This window comes from Protopterus annectens, chromosome 13.part0, assembly GCF_019279795.1.
Source record: "Protopterus annectens isolate FY-2018-M chromosome 13.part0, PAN1.0, whole genome shotgun sequence".
NCBI classification, from domain to species: domain Eukaryota; kingdom Metazoa; phylum Chordata; order Ceratodontiformes; family Protopteridae; genus Protopterus; species Protopterus annectens.
The window spans coordinates 879,983,860-880,000,536 of record NC_056747.1 but is presented as its reverse complement, the minus strand read 5'-3'; positions in this window follow the sequence as shown (position 1 = coordinate 880,000,536).

Genomic DNA, 16,677 nt, shown 5'->3' with positions numbered 1-16,677 from the left:
ATACAATGACAGAAAACACTAAAAAGGAGGGCCAAGACCCTCTAACTTAAACAGGTACTTGACCTCCTTGAAAAAAAATAAGAGAATAGCTGAAGAATAGGGGAAGGCCCTCTCTAACTTAAACGGGAAACCTTTCCCTTAAACAAACACACAATTTTCCTCAAAAAAATGTACCAAAACACACTCATACAACAACAATAGCTGTTAAAGCAGCTTTTGGGTAAGAATAAGGAATTTCCTGACAGGAAACTTTAGAAAAAAACAGTACTTAGCTGTTTGTAAGTTTGAGACCACGCCATTGCTTGCTTGGGCTAAAGGAGATCTGGGTTCATTAGTGGTGGTGCATCCTGGGATAGAGAATAGAACAGCCAATAAGAGGCTTTGCTCTATGGGAGTGGTTACTGCCTAGAAAGGGATTGGCTCCAAGCCCATCAGTACAGAATGTAGGCGAGATAGGATCACATAACATCTGTAGTTTTATTAGCCATTTTTGGTCAATTCCAAACTCCTTGATCCCGCTCTCTTAAATCCGGATTGTTTCATGGTTTGGGCATCTTTTCAGACTTGTTGGCTGTTGGTGAAGCACCCACCAAGAGGAGAAACTGCTGAGAGAAGAAAGGAGCCACTTTTGAGATTTTAAGTATTTTTCTTCAGATTATTTGTTAAGATTTCTGCATTGCCGCCTACTTTGTGGTGTTTTCCAGCTTGCTAAACTTGATATCTGTATTAGGAACTGTATTTAGAACACATCTAGAGCCTGTTTACTGCATTTCCTGTGTTGCACTTATTTTAAAATTTTTTTCTTAAAACTTGCATTTTACCTGTCTCTGGCCTAGCACTCAAGTGTGGGGTCATTTATTGCACTGTTCTAACTTGTTGCTACTTGTGTATCTCTGCTATCTTTAAACAAAAAAAAAATCTTGCTTTTTTCCCACTTTCTGAAATTTAAAAAAGTTCAGTTACAGATTTGCTGTTCTGAACTGTTTGTAAGTTTCTTGGAGGCCATTGCTTGCTTGGGCTAAAGGGAAGTCTCTGTGTTCATCAGTGGCAGTGGTAAACACTGAACAGCCTGCCTGCCCCTGTGGGAGTGGTTACTGCCTAGAAACTGTAGTTTTATTGGCCATTTTGGGTCAATTCCAAACTCCTTGATCCCCTCTCTTAAAACCGATTGCCTCATGGTTTTGGCATCTTTTCAGACTTGTTGGCTGTTGGTGAAGCACCCACCAAGAGGAGAAAATGTTGAGAGAAGAAAGGAGCCAGTTTTGAGATTTTAAGTATTTTTCTTCAGATTATTTGTTAAGATTTCTGCATTGCCGCCTACTTTGTGGCATTTTCCAGCTTGCTAAATTTGATATCTGTATTAGAAACTGTATTTAGAACACATCTAGAGCCTGTTTACTGCATTTCCTGTGTTGCACATATTATTAAATTGTTTTTTTCTTAAAACTTGCATTTTACCTGTCTCTTGCCTAGCACTCAAGTGTGGGGTCATTTACTGCACTGTTCTAACTTGTTGCTACTTGTGTATCTCTGCTATCTTTAAACAAAAAAAAAAATCTTGCTTTTTTCCCACTTTCTGAAATATAAAAAAGTTCAGTTACAGATTTGCTGTTCTGAATTATTTGTAATTTTCTTGGAGGCCATTGCTTGCTTGGGCTAAAGGGAAGTCTCTGTGTTCATCAGTGGCAGTGGTAAACACTGAACAGCCTGCCTGCCCCTGTGGGAGTGGTTACTGCCTAGAAACTGTAGTTTTATTGGCCATTTTGGGTCAATTCCAAACTCCTTGATCCCCTCTCTTAAAACCCAATTGCCTCATGGTTTTGGCATCTTTTCAGACTTGTTGGCTGTTGGTGAAGCACCCACCAAGAGGAGAAAATGCTGAGAGAAGAAAGGAGCCACTTTTGAGATTTTAAGTATTTTTCTTCAGATTATTTGTTAAGATTTCTGCATTGCCGCCTACTTTGTGGTGTTTTCCAGCTTGCTAAACTTGATATCTGTATTAGAAACTGTATTTAGAACACATCTAGAGCCTGTTTACTGCATTTCCTGTGTTGCACTTATTTTAAAATCGTTTTTTCTTAAAACTTGCATTTTACCTGTCTCTGGCCTAGCACTCAAGTGTGGGGTCATTTATTGCACTGTTCTAACTTGTTGCTACTTGTGTATCTCTGCTATCTTTAAACAAAAAAAATCTTGCTTTTTCCCACTTTCTGAAATTTAAAATAAGTTCAGTTACAGATTTGCTGTTCTGAACTGTTTGTAAGTTTCTTGGAGGCCATTGCTTGCTTGGGCTAAAGGGAAGTCTCTGTGTTCATCAGTGGCAGTGGTAAACACTGAACAGCCTGCCTGCCCCTGTGGGAGTGGTTACTGCCTAGAAACTGTAGTTTTATTGGCCATTTTGGGTCAATTCCAAACTCCTTGATCCCCTCTCTTAAAACCCAATTGCCTCATGGTTTTGGCATCTTTTCAGACTTGTTGGCTGTTGGTGAAGCACCCACCAAGAGGAGAAAATGCTGAGAGAAGAAAGGAGCCACTTTTGAGATTTTAAGTATTTTTCTTCAGATTATTTGTTAAGATTTCTGCATTGCCACCTACTTTGTGGTGTTTTCCAGCTTGCTAAACTTGATATCTGTATTAGAAACTGTATTTAGAACACATCTAGAGCCTGTTTACTGCATTTCCTGTGTTGCACTTATTTTAAAATCGTTTTTTCTTAAAACTTGCATTTTACCTGTCTCTGGCCTAGCACTCAAGTGTGGGGTCATTTATTGCACTGTTCTAACTTGTTGCTACTTGTGTATCTCTGCTATCTTTAAACAAAAAAAATCTTGCTTTTTCCCCCACTGTGTGAAATTAAAAAAAAGTTCAGTTACAGATTTGCTGTTCTGAACTGTTTGTAAGTTTCTTGGAGGCCATTGCTTGCTTGGGCTAAAGGGAAGTCTCTGTGTTCATCAGTGGCAGTGGTAAACACTGAACAGCCTGCCTGCCCCTGTGGGAGTGGTTACTGCCTAGAAACTGTAGTTTTATTGGCCATTTTGGGTCAATTCCAAACTCCTTGATCCCCCTCTCTTAAAACCCAATTGCCTCATGGTTTTGGCATCTTTTCAGACTTGTTGGCTGTTGGTGAAGCACCCACCAAGAGGAGAAAATGCTGAGAGAAGAAAGGAGCCACTTTTGAGATTTTAAGTATTTTTCTTCAGATTATTTGTTAAGATTTCTGCATTGCCACCTACTTTGTGGTGTTTTCCAGCTTGCTAAACTTGATATCTGTATTAGAAACTGTATTTAGAACACATCTAGAGCCTGTTTACTGCATTTCCTGTGTTGCACTTATTTTAAAATCATTTTTTTCTTAAAACTTGCATTTTACCTATCTCTGGCCTAGCACTCAAATGTGTGGTCATTTATTGCACTGTTCTAACTTGTTGCTACTTGTGTATCTCTGCTACCTTTAAACAAGAAAAATCTTGCTTTTTTCCCACTGTGTGAAATTAAAAAAAGTTCAGTTACAGATTTGCTGTTCTGAACTGTTTATAAGTTTCTTGGAGGCCATTGCTTGCTTGGGCTAAAGGGAAGTCTCTGAGTTCATCAGTGTCAGTGGTAAACACTGAACAGCCTGCCTGCCCCATGGGAGTATTTACTGCCTAGAAAGTGTAGTTTTATTGGCTGTTTTGGGTCAATTCCAAACTCCTTGATCCCCCTCTCTTAAAACCCGATTGCCTCATGGTTTTGGCATCTTTTCAGACTTGTTGGCTGTTGGTGAAGTACCCACCAAGAGGAGAAAACGCTGAGAGAAGAAAGGAGCCACTTTTGAGATTTTAACTATTTTTCTTCAGATTATTTGTTAAGATTTCTGCATTGCCACCTACTTTGTGTTGTTTTCCAGCTTGCTAAACTTGATATCTGTATTAGAAACTGTATTTAGAACACATCTAGAGCCTGTTTACTGCATTTCCTGTGTTGCACTTATTTTAAAATCGTTTTTTTCTTAAAACTTGCATTTTACCTGTCTCTGGCCTAGCACTCAAGTGTGGGGTCATTTATTGCACTGTTCTAACTTGTTGCTACTTGTGTATCTCTGCTATCTTTAAACAAAAAAAAATCTTGCTTTTTTCCCACTTTCTGAAATTTAAAAAAAGTTCAGTTACAGATTTGCTGTTCTGAACTGTTTGTAAGTTTCTTGGAGGCCATTGCTTGCTTGGGCTAAAGGGAAGTCTCTGTGTTCATCAGTGGCAGTGGTAAACACTGAACAGCCTGCCTGCCCCTGTGGGAGTGGATACTGCCTAGAAACTGTAGTTTTATTGGCTATTTTGGGTCACTTCCAAACTCCTTGATCCCCTCTCTTAAAACCCGATTGCCTCATGGTTTTGGCATCTTTTCAGACTTGTTGGCTGTTGGTGAAGCACCCACCAAGAGGAGAAAATGCTGAGAGAAGAAAGGAGCCACTTTTGAGATTTTAAGTATTTTTCTTCAGATTATTTGTTAAGATTTCTGCATTGCCACCTACTTTGTGGTGTTTTCCAGCTTGCTAAACTTGATATCTGTATTAGAAACTGTATTTAGAACACATCTAGAGCCTGTTTACTGCATTTCCTGTGTTGCACTTATTTTAAAATCATTTTTTCTTAAAACTTGCATTTTACCTGTCTCTGGCCTAGCACTCAAGTGTGGGGTCATTTATTGCACTGTTCTAACTTGTTGCTACTTGTGTATCTCTGCTATCTTTAAACAAAAAAAATCTTGCTTTTTTCCCCACTTTCTGAAATTTAAAAAAGTTCAGTTACAGATTTGCTGTTCTGAACTGTTTGTAAGTTTCTTGGAGGCCATTGCTTGCTTGGGCTAAAGGGAAGTCTCTGTGTTCATCAGTGGCAGTGGTAAACACTGAACAGCCTGCCTGCCCCTGTGGGAGTGGTTACTGCCTAGAAACTGTAGTTTTATTGGCCAGTTTGGGTCAATTCAAAACTCCTTGATCCCCTCTCTTAAAACCCAATTGCCTCATGGTTTTGGCATCTTTTCAGACTTGTTGGCTGTTGGTGAAGCACCCACCAAGAGGAGAAAATGCTGAGAGAAGAAAGGAGCCACTTTTGAGATTTTAAGTATTTTTCTTAAGATTATTTGTTAAAGTATTGCTGCCAACTTTGTGTTTTTCAGCTTGCTAAACTTGATATCTGTATTAGAAACTGTATTTAGAACACATCTAGAGCCTGTTTACTGCATTTCCTGTGTTGCACTTATTTTAAAATCGTTTTATTCTTAAAACTTGCATTTTACCTGTCTCTGGCCTAGCACTCAAGTGTGGGGTCATTTATTGCACTGTTCAAACTTGTTGCTACTTGTGTATCTCTGCTATCTTTAAACAAAAAAAAATCTTGCTTTTTCCCACTTTCTGAAATTTAAAAATAAGTTCAGTTACAGATTTGCTGTTCTGAACTGTTTGTAAGTTTCTTGGAGGCCATTGCTTGCTTGGGCTAAAGGGAAGTCTCTGTGTTCATCAGTGGCAGTGGTAAACACTGAACAGCCTGCCTGCCCCTGTGGGAGTGGTTACTGCCTAGAAACTGTAGTTTTATTGGCCATTTTGGGTCAATTCCAAACTCCTTGATCCCCTCTCTTAAAACCCAATTGCCTCATGGTTTTGGCATCTTTTCAGACTTGTTGGCTGTTGGTGAAGCACCCACCAAGAGGAGAAAATGCTGAGAGAAGAAAGGAGCCACTTTTGAGATTTTAAGTATTTTTCTTCAGATTATTTGTTAAGATTTCTGCATTGCCGCCTACTTTGTGGTGTTTTCCAGCTTGCTAAACTTGATATCTGTATTAGAAACTGTATTTAGAACACATCTAGAGCCTGTTTACTGCATTTCCTGTGTTGCACTTATTTTAAAATCATTTTTTCTTAAAACTTGCATTTTACCTGTCTCTGGCCTAGCACTCAAGTGTGGGGTCATTTATTGCACTGTTCTAACTTGTTGCTACTTGTGTATCTCTGCTATCTTTAAAAAAAAAATCTTGCTTTTTCCCACTTTCTGAAATTTAAAAAAGTTCAGTTACAGATTTGCTGTTCTGAACTGTTTGTAAGTTTCTTGGAGGCCATTGCTTGCTTGGGCTAAAGGGAAGTCTCTGTGTTCATCAGTGGCAGTGGTAAACACTGAACAGCCTGCCTGCCCCTGTGGGAGTGGTTACTGCCTAGAAACTGTAGTTTTATTGGCCATTTTGGGTCAATTCCAAACTCCTTGATCCCCCTCTCTTAAAACCCGATTGCCTCATGGTTTTGGCATCTTTTCAGACTTGTTGGCTGTTGGTGAAGCACCCACCAAGAGGAGAAAATGCTGAGAGAAGAAAGGAGCCACTTTTGAGATTTTAAGTATTTTTCTTCAGATTATTTGTTAAGATTTCTGCATTGCCGCCTACTTTGTGGTGTTTTCCAGCTTGCTAAACTTGATATCTGTATTAGAAACTGTATTTAGAACACATCTAGAGCCTGTTTACTGCATTTCCTGTGTTGCACTTATTTTAAAATCGTTTTTTCTTAAAACTTGCATTTTACCTGTCTCTGGCCTAGCACTCAAGTGTGGGGTCATTTATTGCACTGTTCTAACTTGTTGCTACTTGTGTATCTCTGCTATCTTTAAACAAAAAAAAATCTTGCTTTTTCCCACTTTCTGAAATTTAAAAAAGTTCAGTTACAGATTTGCTGTTCTGAACTGTTTGTAAGTTTCTTGGAGGCCATTGCTTGCTTGGGCTAAAGGGAAGTCTCTGTGTTCATCAGTGGCAGTGGTAAACACTGAACAGCCTGCCTGCCCCTGTGGGAGTGGTTACTGCCTAGAAACTGTAGTTTTATTGGCCATTTTGGGTCAATTCCAAACTCCTTGATCCCCCTCTCTTAAAACCCAATTGCCTCATGGTTTTGGCATCTTTTCAGACTTGTTGGCTGTTGGTGAAGCACCCACCAAGAGGAGAAAATGCTGAGAGAAGAAAGGAGCCACTTTTGAGATTTTAAGTATTTTTCTTCAGATTATTTGTTAAGATTTCTGCATTGCCGCCTACTTTGTGGTGTTTTCCAGCTTGCTAAACTTGATATCTGTATTAGAAACTGTATTTAGAACACATCTAGAGCCTGTTTACTGCATTTCCTGTGTTGCACTTATTTTAAAATCGTTTTTTCTTAAAACTTGCATTTTACCTGTCTCTGGCCTAGCACTCAAGTGTGGGGTCATTTATTGCACTGTTCTAACTTGTTGCTACTTGTGTATCTCTGCTATCTTTAAAAAAAAAAAATCTTGCTTTTTCCCACTTTCTGAAATTTAGGAAAAAGTTCAGTTACAGATTTGCTGTTCTGAACTGTTTGTAAGTTTCTTGGAGGCCATTGCTTGCTTGGGCTAAAGGGAAGTCTCTGTGTTCATCAGTGGCAGTGGTAAACACTGAACAGCCTGCCTGCCCTGTGGGAGTGGTTACTGCCTAGAAACTGTAGTTTTATTGGCCATTTTGGGTCAATTCCAAACTCCTTGATCCCCCTCTCTTAAAACCCGATTGCCTCATGGTTTTGGCATCTTTTCAGACTTGTTGGCTGTTGGTGAAGCACCCACCAAGAGGAGAAAATGCTGAGAGAAGAAAGGAGCCACTTTTGAGATTTTAAGTATTTTTCTTCAGATTATTTGTTAAGATTTCTGCATTGCCGCCTACTTTGTGGTGTTTTCCAGCTTGCTAAACTTGATATCTGTATTAGAAACTGTATTTAGAACACATCTAGAGCCTGTTTACTGCATTTCCTGTGTTGCACTTATTTTAAAATCATTTTTTTCTTAAAACTTGCATTTTACCTGTCTCTGGCCTAGCACTCAAGTGTGGGGTCATTTATTGCACTGTTCTAACTTGTTGCTACTTGTGTATCTCTGCTATCTTTAAAAAAAAAAAAATCTTGCTTTTTTCCCACTTTCTGAAATTTAAAAAAAAAGTTCAGTTACAGATTTGCTGTTCTGAACTGTTTGTAAGTTTCTTGGAGGCCATTGCTTGCTTGGGCTAAAGGGAAGTCTCTGTGTTCATCAGTGGCAGTGGTAAACACTGAACAGCCTGCCTGCCCCTGTGGGAGTGGTTACTGCCTAGAAACTGTAGTTTTATTGGCCATTTTGGGTCAATTCAAACTCCTTGATCCCCTCTCTTAAAACCCGATTGCCTCATGGTTTTGGCATCTTTTCAGACTTGTTGGCTGTTGGTGAAGCACCCACCAAGAGGAGAAAATGCTGAGAGAAGAAAGGAGCCACTTTTGAGATTTTAAGTATTTTTCTTCAGATTATTTGTTAAGATTTCTGCATTGCCACCTACTTTGTGGTGTTTTCCAGCTTGCTAAACTTGATATCTGTATTAGAAACTGTATTTAGAACACATCTAGAGCCTGTTTACTGCATTTCCTGTGTTGCACTTATTTTAAAATCGTTTTTTCTTAAAACTTGCATTTTACCTGTCTCTGGCCTAGCACTCAAGTGTGGGGTCATTTATTGCACTGTTCTAACTTGTTGCTACTTGTGTATCTCTGCTATCTTTAAACAAAAAAAATCTTGCTTTTTCCCACTTTCTGAAATTTAAAAAAGTTCAGTTACAGATTTGCTGTTCTGAACTGTTTGTAAGTTTCTTGGAGGCCATTGCTTGCTTGGGCTAAAGGGAAGTCTCTGTGTTCATCAGTGGCAGTGGTAAACACTGAACAGCCTGCCTGCCCCTGTGGGAGTGGTTACTGCCTAGAAACTGTAGTTTTATTGGCCATTTTGGGTCAATTCCAAACTCCTTGATCCCCTCTCTTAAAACCCAATTGCCTCATGGTTTTGGCATCTTTTCAGACTTGTTGGCTGTTGGTGAAGCACCCACCAAGAGGAGAAAATGCTGAGAGAAGAAAGGAGCCACTTTTGAGATTTTAAGTATTTTTCTTCAGATTATTTGTTAAGATTTCTGCATTGCCACCTACTTTGTGGTGTTTTCCAGCTTGCTAAACTTGATATCTGTATTAGAAACTGTATTTAGAACACATCTAGAGCCTGTTTACTGCATTTCCTGTGTTGCACTTATTTTAAAATCTTTTTTTCTTAAAACTTGCATTTTACCTGTCTCTGGCCTAGCACTCAAGTGTGGGGTCATTTATTGCACTGTTCTAACTTGTTGCTACTTGTGTATCTCTGCTATCTTTAAACAAAAAAAATGTTGCTTTTTTCCCACTTTCTGAAATTTAAAAAAAAAGTTCAGTTACAGATTTGCTGTTTTGAACTGTTTGTAAGTTTCTTGGAGGCCATTGCTTGCTTGGGCTAAAGGGAAGTCTCTGTGTTCATCAGTGGCAGTGGTAAACACTGAACAGCCTGCCTGCCCCTGTGGGAGTGGTTACTGCCTAGAAACTGTAGTTTTATTGCCCATTTTGGGTCAATTACAAACTCCTTGATCTCCCTCTCAAAACCCAATTGCCTCATGGTTTTGGCATCTTTTCAGACTTGTTGGCTGTTGGTGAAGCACCCACCATGAGGAGGAAATGCTGAGAGAAGAAAGGAGCCACTTTTGAGATTTTAAGTATTTTTCTTCAGATTATTTGTTAAGATTTCTGCATTGCCGCCTACTTTGTGGTGTTTTCCAGCTTGCTAAACTTGATATCTGTATTAGAAACTGTATTTAGAACACATCTAGAGCCTGTTTACTGCATTTCCTGTGTTGCACTTATTTTAAAATATTTTTTCTTAAAACTTGCATTTTACCTGTCTCTGGCCTAGCACTCAAGTGTGGGGTCATTTATTGCACTGTTCTAACTTGTTGCTACTTGTGTATCTCTGCTATCTTTAAACAAAAAAAATCTTGCTTTTTTCCCACTTTCTGAAATTTAAAAAAGTTCAGTTACAGATTTGCTGTTCTGAACTGTTTGTAAGTTTCTTGGAGGCCATTGCTTGCTTGGGCTAAAGGGAAGTCTCTGTGTTCATCAGTGGCAGTGGTAAACACTGAACAGCCTGCCTGCCCCTGTGGGAGTGGTTACTTCCTAGAAACTGTAGTTTTATTGGCCATTTGGGTCACTTCCAGTCTCCTTGATCACCCTCTCTTAAAACCCGATTGCCTCATGGATTTGGCATCTTTTCAGACTTGTTGGCTGTTGGTGAAGCACCCACCAAGAGGAGAAAATGCTGAGAGAAGAAAGGAGCCACTTTTGAGATTTTAAGTATTTTTCTTCAGATTATTTGTTAAGATTTCTGCATTGCCGCCTACTTTGTGGTGTTTTCCAGCTTGCTAAACTTGATATCTGTATTAGAAACTGTATTTAGAACACATCTAGAGCCTGTTTACTGCATTTCCTGTGTTGCACTTATTTTAAAATCGTTTTTTCTTAAAACTTGCATTTTACCTGTCTCTGGCCTAGCACTCAAGTGTGGGGTCATTTATTGCACTGTTCTAACTTGTTGCTACTTGTGTATCTCTGCTATCTTTAAAAAAAAAAATCTTGCTTTTTTCCCACTTTCTGAAATTTAAAAAAGTTCAGTTACAGATTTGCTGTTCTGAACTGTTTGTAAGTTTCTTGGAGGCCATTGCTTGCTTGGGCTAAAGGGAAGTCTCTGTGTTCATCAGTGGCAGTGGTAAACACTGAACAGCCTGCCTGCCCTGTGGGAGTGGTTACTGCCTAGAAACTGTAGTTTTATTGGCCATTTTGGGTCAATTCCAAACTCCTTGATCCCCTCTCTTAAAACCCAATTGCCTCATGGTTTTGGCATCTTTTCAGACTTGTTGGCTGTTGGTGAAGCACCCACCAAGAGGAGAAAATGCTGAGAGAAGAAAGGAGCCACTTTTGAGATTTTAAGTATTTTTCTTCAGATTATTTGTTAAGATTTCTGCATTGCCTACTTTGTGGTGTTTTCCAGCTTGCTAAACTTGATATCTGTATTAGAAACTGTATTTAGAACACATCTAGAGCCTGTTTACTGCATTTCCTGTGTTGCACTTATTTTAAAATTTTTTTTTCTTAAAACTTGCATTTTACCTGTCTCTGGCCTAGCACTCAAGTGTGGGGTCATTTATTGCACTGTTCTAACTTGTTGCTACTTGTGTATCTCTGCTATCTTTAAAAAAAAAAAATCTTGCTTTTTTCCCACTTTCTGAAATTTAAAAAAAGTTCAGTTACAGATTTGCTGTTCTGAACTGTTTGTAAGTTTCTTGGAGGCCATTGCTTGCTTGGGCTAAAGGGAAGTCTCTGTGTTCATCAGTGGCAGTGGTAAACACTGAACAGCCTGCCTGCCCCTGTGGGAGTGGTTACTGCCTAGAAACTGTAGTTTTATTGGCTATTTTGGGTCAGTTCAAATCTCCTTGATCCCCCTCTCTTAAAACCCAATTGCCTCGTGGTTTTGGCATCTTTTCAGACTTGTTGGCTGTTGGTGAAGCACCCACCAAGAGGAGAAAATGCTGAGAGAAGAAAGGAGCCACTTTTGAGATTTTAAGTATTTTTCTTCAGATTATTTGTTAAGATTTCTGCATTGCCGCCTACTTTGTGGTGTTTTCCAGCTTGCTAAACTTGATATCTGTATTAGAAACTGTATTTAGAACACATCTAGAGCCTGTTTACTGCATTTCCTGTGTTGCACTTATTTTAAAATCGTTTTTTCTTAAAACTTGCATTTTACCTGTCTCTGGCCTAGCACTCAAGTGTGGGGTCATTTATTGCACTGTTCTAACTTGTTGCTACTTGTGTATCTCTGCTATCTTTAAACAAAAAAAAATCTTGCTTTGTTCCCACTTTCTAAAATTAAAAAAAAAAGTCCAGTTACAGATTTGCTGTTCTGAATTGTTTGTAAGTTTCTTGGAGGCCATTGCTTGCTTGGGCTAAAGGGAAGTCTCTGTGTTCATCAGTGGCAGTGGTAAACACTGAACAGCCTGCCTGCCCCTGTGGGAGTGGTTACTGCCTAGAAACTGTAGTTTTATTGGCCATTTTGGGTCAATTCCAAACTCCTTGATCCCCCCTCTTAAAACCCAATTGCCTCATAGTTTTGGCATCTTTTCAGACTTGTTGGCTGTTGGTGAAGCACCCACCAAGAGGAGAAAATGCTGAGAGAAGAAAGGAGCCACTTTTGAGATTTTAAGTATTTTTCTTCAGATTATTTGTTAAGATTTCTGCATTGCCGCCTACTTTGTGGTGTTTTCCAGCTTGCTAAACTTGATATCTGTATTAGAAACTGTATTTAGAACACATCTAGAGCCTGTTTACTGCATTTCCTGTGTTGCACTTATTTTAAAATCGTTTTTTCTTAAAACTTGCATTTTACCTGTCTCTGGCCTAGCACTCAAGTGTGGGGTCATTTATTGCACTGTTCTAACTTGTTGCTACTTGTGTATCTCTGCTATCTTTAAACAAAAAAAAATCTTGCTTTTTTCCCACTTTCTGAAATTTAAAAAAGTTCAGTTACAGATTTGCTGTTCTGAACTGTTTGTAAGTTTCTTGGAGGCCATTGCTTGCTTGGGCTAAAGGGAAGTCTCTGTGTTCATCAGTGGCAGTGGTAAACACTGAACAGCCTGCCTGCCCCTGTGGGAGTGGTTACTGCCTAGAAACTGTAGTTTTATTGGCCATTTTGGGTCAATTCCAAACTCCTTGATCCCCCTCTCTTAAAACCCAATTGCCTCATGGTTTTGGCATCTTTTCAGACTTGTTGGCTGTTGGTGAAGCACCCACCAAGAGGAGAAAATGCTGAGAGAAGAAAGGAGCCACTTTTGAGATTTTAAGTATTTTTCTTCAGATTATTTGTTAAGATTTCTGCATTGCCGCCTACTTTGTGGTGTTTTCCAGCTTGCTAAACTTGATATCTGTATTAGAAACTGTATTTAGAACACATCTAGAGCCTGTTTACTGCATTTCCTGTGTTGCACTTATTTTAAAATCGTTTTTTCTTAAAACTTGCATTTTACCTGTCTCTGGCCTAGCACTCAAGTGTGGGGTCATTTATTGCACTGTTCTAACTTGTTGCTACTTGTGTATCTCTGCTATCTTTAAAAAAAAAATCTTGCTTTTTTCCCACTTTCTGAAATTTAAAAAAAAGTTCAGTTACAGATTTGCTGTTCTGAACTGTTTGTAAGTTTCTTGGAGGCCATTGCTTGCTTGGGCTAAAGGGAAGTCTCTGTGTTCATCAGTGGCAGTGGTAAACACTGAACAGCCTGCCTGCCCCTGTGGGAGTGGTTACTGCCTAGAAACTGTAGTTTTATTGGCCATTTTGGGTCAATTCCAAACTCCTTGATCCCCTCTCTTAAAACCCGATTGCCTCATGGTTTTGGCATCTTTTCAGACTTGTTGGCTGTTGGTGAAGCACCCACCAAGAGGAGAAAATGCTGAGAGAAGAAAGGAGCCACTTTTGAGATTTTAAGTATTTTTCTTCAGATTATTTGTTAAGATTTCTGCATTGCCGCCTACTTTGTGGTGTTTTCCAGCTTGCTAAACTTGATATCTGTATTAGAAACTGTATTTAGAACACATCTAGAGCCTGTTTACTGCATTTCCTGTGTTGCACTTATTTTAAAATCGTTTTTTCTTAAAACTTGCATTTTACCTGTCTCTGGCCTAGCACTCAAGTGTGGGGTCATTTATTGCACTGTTCTAACTTGTTGCTACTTGTGTATCTCTGCTATCTTTAAACAAAAAAAATCTTGCTTTTTTCCCACTTTCTGAAATTTAAAAAAGTTCAGTTACAGATTTGCTGTTCTGAACTGTTTGTAAGTTTCTTGGAGGCCATTGCTTGCTTGGGCTAAAGGGAAGTCTCTGTGTTCATCAGTGGCAGTGGTAAACACTGAACAGCCTGCCTGCCCCTGTGGGAGTGGTTACTGCCTAGAAACTGTAGTTTTATTGGCCATTTTGGGTCAATTCCAAACTCCTTGATCCCCTCTCTTAAAACCCGATTGCCTCATGGTTTTGGCATCTTTTCAGACTTGTTGGCTGTTGGTGAAGCACCCACCAAGAGGAGAAAATGCTGAGAGAAGAAAGGAGCCACTTTTGAGATTTTAAGTATTTTTCTTCAGATTATTTGTTAAGATTTCTGCATTGCCACCTACTTTGTGGTGTTTTCCAGCTTGCTAAACTTGATATCTGTATTAGAAACTGTATTTAGAACACATCTAGAGCCTGTTTACTGCATTTCCTGTGTTGCACTTATTTTAAAATCGTTTTTTTCTTAAAACTTGCATTTTACCTGTCTCTGGCCTAGCACTCAAGTGTGGGGTCATTTATTGCACTGTTCTAACTTGTTGCTACTTGTGTATCTCTGCTATCTTTAAACAAAAAAAAAATCTTGCTTTTTTCCCACTTTCTGAAATTTAAAAAAAGTTCAGTTACAGATTTGCTGTTCTGAACTGTTTGTAAGTTTCTTGGAGGCCATTGCTTGCTTGGGCTAAAGGGAAGTCTCTGTGTTCATCAGTGGCAGTGGTAAACACTGAACAGCCTGCCTGCCCCTGTGGGAGTGGTTACTGCCTAGAAACTGTAGTTTTATTGGCCATTTTGGGTCAATTCAAACTCCTTGATCCCCCTCTCTTAAAACCCGATTGCCTCATGGTTTTGGCATCTTTTCAGACTTGTTGGCTGTTGGTGAAGCACCCACCAAGAGGAGAAAATGCTGAGAGAAGAAAGGAGCCACTTTTGAGATTTTAAGTATTTTTCTTCAGATTATTTGTTAAGATTTCTGCATTGCCACCTACTTTGTGGTGTTTTCCAGCTTGCTAAACTTGATATCTGTATTAGAAACTGTATTTAGAACACATCTAGAGCCTGTTTACTGCATTTCCTGTGTTGCACTTATTTTAAAATCGTTTTTTCTTAAAACTTGCATTTTACCTGTCTCTGGCCTAGCACTCAAGTGTGGGGTCATTTATTGCACTGTTCTAACTTGTTGCTACTTGTGTATCTCTGCTATCTTTAAACAAAAAAGTAATCTTGCTTTTTTCCCACTTTCTGAAATTTTAAAAAAAGTTCAGTTACAGATTTGCTGTTCTGAACTGTTTGTAAGTTTCTTGGAGGCCATTGCTTGCTTGGGCTAAAGGGAAGTCTCTGTGTTCATCAGTGGCAGTGGTAAACACTGAACAGCCTGCCTGCCCCTGTGGGAGTGGTTACTGCCTAGAAACTGTAGTTTTATTGGCCATTTTGGGTCAATTCCAAACTCCTTGATCCCTCTCTTAAAACCCAATTGCCTCATGGTTTTGGCATCTTTTCAGACTTGTTGGCTGTTGGTGAAGCACCCACCAAGAGGAGAAAATGCTGAGAGAAGAAAGGAGCCACTTTTGAGATTTTAAGTATTTTTCTTCAGATTATTTGTTAAGATTTCTGCATTGCCACCTACTTTGTGGTGTTTTCCAGCTTGCTAAACTTGATATCTGTATTAGAAACTGTATTTAGAACACATCTAGAGCCTGTTTACTGCATTTCCTGTGTTGCACTTATTTTAAAATTGTTTTTTTCTTAAAACTTGCATTTTACCTGTCTCTGGCCTAGCACTCAAGTGTGGGGTCATTTATTGCACTGTTCTAACTTGTTGCTACTTGTGTATCTCTGCTATCTTTAAACAAAAAAAATCTTGCTTTTTTCCCACTTTCTGAAATTTAAAAAAAAGTTCAGTTACAGATTTGCTGTTCTGAACTGTTTGTAAGTTTCTTGGAGGCCATTGCTTGCTTGGGCTAAAGGGAAGTCTCTGTGTTCATCAGTGGCAGTGGTAAACACTGAACAGCCTGCCTGCCCCTGTGGGAGTGGTTACTGCCTAGAAACTGTAGTTTTATTGGCCATTTTGGGTCAATTCCAAACTCCTTGATCCCCTCTCTTAAAACCCGATTGCCTCATGGTTTTGGCATCTTTTCAGACTTGTTGGCTGTTGGTGAAGCACCCACCAAGAGGAGAAAATGCTGAGAGAAGAAAGGAGCCACTTTTGAGATTTTAAGTATTTTTCTTCAGATTATTTGTTAAGATTTCTGCATTGCCACCTACTTTGTGGTGTTTTCCAGCTTGCTAAACTTGATATCTGTATTAGAAACTGTATTTAGAACACATCTAGAGCCTGTTTACTGCATTTCCTGTGTTGCACTTATTTTAAAATCGTTTTTTCTTAAAACTTGCATTTTACCTGTCTCTGGCCTAGCACTCAAGTGTGGGGTCATTTATTGCACTGTTCTAACTTGTTGCTACTTGTGTATCTCTGCTATCTTTAAACAAAAAAAATCTTGCTTTTTTCCCACTTTCTGAAATTTAAAAAAGTTCAGTTACAGATTTGCTGTTCTGAACTGTTTGTAAGTTTCTTGGAGGCCATTGCTTGCTTGGGCTAAAGGGAAGTCTCTGTGTTCATCAGTGGCAGTGGTAAACACTGAACAGCCTGCCTGCCCCTGTGGGAGTGGTTACTGCCTAGAAACTGTAGTTTTATTGGCCATTTTGGGTCAATTCCAAACTCCTTGATCCCCTCTCTTAAAACCCAATTGCCTCATGGTTTTGGCATCTTTTCAGACTTGTTGGCTGTTGGTGAAGCACCCACCAAGAGGAGAAAATGCTGAGAGAAGAAAGGAGCCACTTTTGAGATTTTAAGTATTTTTCTTCAGATTATTTGTTAAGATTTCTGCATTGCCGCCTACTTTGTGGTGTTTTCCAGCTTGCTAAACTTGATATCTGTATTAGAAACTGTATTTAGAACACATCTAGAGCCTGTTTACTGAATTTCCAGTGTT